Raw genomic sequence first — 7058 nt, 5'->3', positions numbered from 1 at the left:
CATGTAAGACTCCATGCACATAGCTTGTCTATCATATAAGCAAACAGAGGAAGACTTCTAGGGAACCTGAGAATAAACATGCTAACAAGTGTCAACACAAAGGTTGGTGAGTTCATAGTTTTAATGTTGCGCATAATCTGTATATAAAGGTGGATCACAAAATTTCAGTTGTTTCATCCAGAAACGTTTATCAAAATATTCTACGAAATTGAGCACCCTGGTAACTAAACTTAACGTATATATAATTTGTACCCTTTGTATAATCATCTTAATAATACACGCAAACTAACGTGTACGCTTCTCAAATAGCATATGTCCGTTAAAAGGCTAGTGCTCTAGCTCGGACGGGGATATCAAGCCCTATGGATCCATATATAATTACTCGCGCCCACCAGTTCTTATAACCGGCAGTTACTAGTTACCAAAGCTAAGGGATTTTCGGTTCAAACTCGGTGTAGAATTTAGTATGTACTTGTGTCCTTTGCGTTTAAAATAAAGTGCATGTATTCTCAGCCCAAAAATATATATTGCAAAAGCAATTAAAAAGGGAGCAAATGAAACTCACCTTAGCAGCACATAAAGTTGTTCATCATAATGTGACCGAAACTCGGATTACCAAATAATCGTAGATCTCAACCTAGAGAACATATGTTGGTCAATAAATGTCTATCAAGCTAGGTCAGGTCATAGTGTATCATAATCCTAATGCTCGAGATCGACATACAAAAGTTATCTAAAGTCGTTTCAAAAAGTCAATTTTGACAATAGTTTAACAAAACGAGACGTGCCTTATATAAGGATTCATTTACTCGGTTGGTAATATTCAAAAATTCAATTTATCAATCTTACAAACAAGTTATTTAAATATTAATTGCAGATTCGAAAGCAATTCCAATTAACGTCAATCATAATTCAGTTGACCATATCTTTTAATTCGTTCATCGAAATTACGCGATTTCTAAATGAAAAGTTATTGATTTTTCGCCAGCTTTCCAAAAACATGTATATCATATACCTTTTACCAGTAATATATGTATTTAATTCGTGATTCATTATAAACTGTTTAACGACGAAATTTAGCATACAAGCATGCATAAACATATATACTCGAGCACTAGACATGGATACATTATTAATATATAAAAGATAAGATATAAGTGCTTACGTATCAATATTGAGATTCAATATTGTAGGAAAGTACGTAGACGCAACAGAGATGATAAACACTAGTTTGACTCAAGAGCAAAACCCTCGAACAATACCCATATTTTCCTTAGCTCTATCCCGCTTGAAAACCCATTTTGAAAGTGACACGCTCATGACTTCGTCGTAGTATTTTATGTATAATACTACTAATAAAAATAATAAAACTAATAATAATAATATTAATTAATCTTAATAATTATAATAATAATAATAATAATAATAATAATAATAATAATATAAATAATAATTATAAACGAAGTATAGATAAATATATGTGTGTGATTGAAATGAATTCGTTTGAATTTATAGAACCTTTTCTGAAAAAGTACCCCATGCGATCGCATGGGATTTGTGCTTCAAGGCCATGCGATCGCATGGCACCTTGGGATAGCTCACAATTTTTTAACTTCTTGTTTGTCGACATAATTTTATATTATATATATAATATATTTAATTTATATAATTAATTATATATTATATTAAATTCACATGCATAGTTGACTTGTAACTTTTGTTCTGATAAGTCTTACGTCATCACTCGACTTATGTCCCGGTTTCGGTTTTTCAAATGTCCTTTCGTACGCTGAGAAAACTTACATTTTACGTTTCGTGTCACGTACCTTTGTCAAAATATAGCCTTAAATTATCCCTAAACTATACCACTCAAAGTATATCTTAAACTTTCGAGTATTTTGGTCATTTATGTAGTGACCCGAACTTTTCCATGTTTATATATATTAATTGAGATTGATATTTACATGATTAAATGTTTCCAACATGTTAAGCAATCAAACTTGTTAAGACTTGATTAATTGAAATATGTTTCATATAGACAATTGACCACCCAAGTTGAACGGTGATTCACGAACGTTAAAACTTGTAAAAACTATATGATGACATATATATGGATATATATATAGTTAACATGATACTATGATAAGTAAACATATCATTAAGTATATTAACAATGAACTACATATGTAAAAACAAGACTACTAACTTAATGATTTTTAAACGAGACATATATGTAACGATTATCGTTGTAAAGACATTTAATGTATATATCATATTAAGAGATATTCATACATGATAATATCATGATAATATAATAATTTAAAATCTCATTTGATATTATAAACATTGGGTTAACAACATTTAACAAGATCGTTAACCTAAAGGTTTCAAAACAACACTTACATGTAACGACTAACGATGACTTAACGACTCAGTTAAAATGTATATACATGTAGTGTTTTAATATGTATTTATACACTTTTGAAAGACTTCAATACACTTATCAAAATACTTCTACTTACCAAAAATGCTTACAATTACATCCTCGTTCATTTTCATCAACAATTCTACTCGTATGCAACCGTATTCGTACTCGTACAATACACAGCTTTTAGATGTATGTACTATTGGTATATACACTCCAATGATCAGCTCTTAGCAGCCCATGTGAGTCACCTAACACATGTGGGAACCATCATTTGGCAACTAGCATGAAATATCTCATAAAATTACAAAAATATGAGTAATCATTCATGACTTATTTACATGAAAACAAAATTACATATCCTTTATATCTAATCCATACACCAACGACCAAAAACACCTACAAACACTTTAATTCTTCAATTTTCTTCATCTAATTGATCTCTCTCAAGTTCTATCTTCAAGTTCTAAGTGTTCTTCATAAATTCTACAAGTTCTAGTTACATAAAATCAAGAATACTTTCAAGTTTGCTAGCTCACTTCCAATCTTGTAAGGTGATCATCCAACCTCAAGAAATCTTTGTTTCTTACAGTAGGTTATCATTCTAATACAAGGTAATAATCATATTCAAACTTTGGTTCAATTTCTATAACTATAACAATCTTATTTCAAGTGATGATCTTACTTGAACTTGTTTTCGTGTCATGATTCTGCTTCAAGAACTTCGAGCCATCCAAGGATCCGTTGAAGCTAGATCCATTTTTCTATTTTCCAGTAGGTTTATCCAAGGAACTTAAGGTAGTAATGATGTTCATAACATCATTCGATTCATACATATAAAGCTATCTTATTCGAAGGTTTAAACTTGTAATCACTAGAACATAGTTTAGTTAATTCTAAACTTGTTCGCAAACAAAAGTTAATCCTTCTAACTTGACTTTTAAAATCAACTAAACACATGTTCTATATCTATATGATATGCTAACTTAATGATTTAAAACCTGGAAACAAGAAAAACACCGTAAAACCTGATTTACGCCGTCGTAGTAACACCGCGGGCTGTTTTGGGTTAGTTAATTAAAAACTATGATAAACTTTGATTTAAAAGTTGTTATTCTGAGAAAGTGATTTTTATTATGAACATGAAACTATATCCAAAAATTATGGTTAAACTCAAAGTGGAAGTATGTTTTCTAAAATGGTCATCTAGACGTCGTTCTTTCGACTGAAATGACTACCTTTACAAAAATGACTTGTAACTTATTTTTCTGACTATAAACCTATACTTTTTCTGTTTAGATTCATAAAATACAGTTCAATATGAAACCATAGCAATTTGATTCACTCAAAACGGATTTAAAATGAAGAAGTTATGGGTAAAACAAGATTGGATAATTTTTCTCATTTTAGCTACGTGAAAATTTGTAACAAATCTATTCCAACCATAACTTAATCAACTTGTATTGTATATTATGTAATCTTGAGATACCATAGACACGTATGCAATGTTTCGACCTATCATGTCGACACAACTATATATATTTCGGAACAACTATAGACACTCTATATGTGAATGTTGGAGTTAGCTATACAGGGTTGAGGTTGATTCCAAAATATATATAGTTTGAGTTGTGATCAATACTGAGATACGTATACACTGGGTCGTGGATTGATTCAAGATAATATTTATCGATTTATTTCTGTACATCTAACTGTGGACAACTAGTTGTAGGTTACTAACGAGGACATCTGACTTAATAAACTTAAAACATCAAAATATATTAAAAGTGTTGTAAATATATTTTGAACATACTTTGATATATATGTATATATTGTTATAGGTTCGTGAATCAACCAGTGGCCAAGTCTTACTTCCCGACGAAGTAAAAATCTGTGAAAGTGAGTTATAGTCCCACTTTTAAAATCTAATATTTTTGGGATGAGAATACATGCAGGTTTTATAAATGATTTACAAAATAGACACAAGTACGTGAAACTACATTCTATGGTTGAATTATCGAAATCGAATATGCCCCTTTTTATTAAGTCTGGTAATCTAAGAATTAGGGAACAGACACCCTAATTGACGCGAATCCTAAAGATAGATATATTGGGCCTAACAAACCCCATCCAAAGTACCGGATGCTTTAGTACTTCGAAATTTATATCATATCCGAAGGGTGTCCCGGAATGATGGGGATATTCTTACATATGCATCTTGTTAATGTCGGTTACCAGGTGTTCACCATATGAATGATTTTTATCTCTATGTATGGGATGTGTATTGAAATATGAAATCTTGTGGTCTATTATTATGATTTGATATATATAGGTTAAACCTATAACTCACCAACATTTTTGTTGACGTTTTAAGCATGTTTATTCTCAGGTGATTATTAAGAGCTTCCGCTGTCGCATACTTAAATAAGGACGAGATTTGGAGTCCATGCTTGTATGATATTGTGTAAAAACTGCATTCAAGAAACTTATTTTGTTGTAACATATTTGTATTGTAAACCATTATGTAATGGTCGTGTGTAAACTGGATATTTTAGATTATCATTATTTGATAATCTACGTAAAGCTTTTTAAACCTTTATTGATGAAATAAAGGTTATGGTTTGTTTTAAAATGAATGCAGTCTTTGAAAAACGTCTCATATAGAGGTCAAAACCTCGCAACGAAATCAATTAATATGAAACGTTTTTAATCAATAAGAACGGGACATTTCAATTTACTTCTATAAATCATCGTCTCGCTATTTGTTAATATATATATAATAACAATTCGTTTTTATGACCAAGTTAATATTATATTTTATCGTATATATATATTTTCAATATTAATAAACACGTTTTAAAATACATATCGCAAGTTATTCATATATCTAATTCCAACAGTTAATATTCCTTATTATTGTATGTGTCCAAATTACGTTATTTAAACAAACACTTTACCATTTATTCCGAATACCGTTAAGAATGAATGATTTCCCAAATCAACGTGGACCTCACAACAGAGACTCGTAATAATATTATAATTCTTAAGGGATTCAATAAATATCTTTTAATTCAATCGTTTGGCACAATCTTTTAACTCCGTAGTTGAATATATCAATCAAATAATCAGTTGAATATATCAATCAAATAATCAGTTGAATATATCAATCAAATAATCAAACCAATAATTTTAATGCACAGTATCGTTTACTTAACACTTTGTTACGTTTTCAAGTTATAGTATATGTATCTATTTACATATAATTGTTCTCAAATCGTTGAGAACAATCGAAGGGTAACTGAATAGTTCAAGAATTTTAGGATTCAACTTCATAGACTTTGTTTATCGTGTCGGAAACGTTAAAGATTAAGTTTAAATTTGGTCAGAAATTTTCGGGTCATCACACATGCGATCGCATGAGTTCCCTTTCCAGCGCATTATTCTTCAATCATACAGCCGACACAATTTTATGTATATGTATGTATATATATATATATATATATATATATATATATATATATATATATATATATATATATATATATATATATATATTATTTAATATATAATATATTTAATCTTTAAAATTAATTAAATATTATATTATATTCTCGTGCATAGTTGATTTGTAATTTTTACACCGATGTGTTGTACGTTGACCCTCGACTTAAGTACCGGTTTCGATTTTTCGAACGCATTTTCGTATGCTTAGAAAACTGGTACTTTACGTTTCGTGTAATGTACCTTTATCAATAACAAGACTCAAATCAATGAAAAATTATCCCACTCAAAGTGTAACTTATTTATTTGAGTGTTTTGGTCATTTACTTCTATAATCGACGTCTCGTTATTTACCAATATATATTATAATAATACTATTTTAAATCCAAAACGTTTTACGACCAAGTTAATATTATATTTTATCACTTTGTAAAATAATGATATTATCATTTAAAAATATAAACTTATATATTTTAGAAATATTTATTTGCTAATATAATATTTAGTTTTTTTCAAAAACTAATTATATTTCAAAGTTTAATATATTTAAAATCGTTTAAATGTTAGATATTATTATATCACCTTACGTTTTACGCTCTAGTACATAATTTGATATGATTCATTTATGCGCCAACGTTTAATTTAACTTCTCAAACGTTCTAATTAACATATCTATAAATCAATCGAATCAATAAACAAGTGTTACTATCGATTACTTAACTTATCGATATTCATTTTCTAAGTTATCTATATTCCCCAATTTTACTTTTACATTAAATAATATGAAAGTTAAGTAGTTTATCTTATCAAAAGTCACGAGGCAATTATTGTAAGGCATGTATTGGAAATCAACAGGAATTTCCACCAATCTGTCTAGCTCTCGCTACTTGACACTTTGTCCTTACTCGAAGATCACTTTACCATTTATTCCGAATACCGTTAAAAAGGAAATGTTTCCTAAATCAAAGTGGACCTCTCAACAGAGACTCGTAATAATATCACAATGTATCTGATAATTCAATCATTTGATATTATCTTTTAATTTCATCGATAGATATATTAAACATATATTGAAACAAATACGTTCATGTAAAGTATTATACATCCAATACTTTGTTAACATTTTCAAGTT

Source organism: Rutidosis leptorrhynchoides, chromosome 2 (assembly GCF_046630445.1).
Source record: "Rutidosis leptorrhynchoides isolate AG116_Rl617_1_P2 chromosome 2, CSIRO_AGI_Rlap_v1, whole genome shotgun sequence".
Taxonomy (NCBI): domain Eukaryota; kingdom Viridiplantae; phylum Streptophyta; class Magnoliopsida; order Asterales; family Asteraceae; genus Rutidosis; species Rutidosis leptorrhynchoides.
This window is presented reverse-complemented; position numbering follows the sequence as displayed.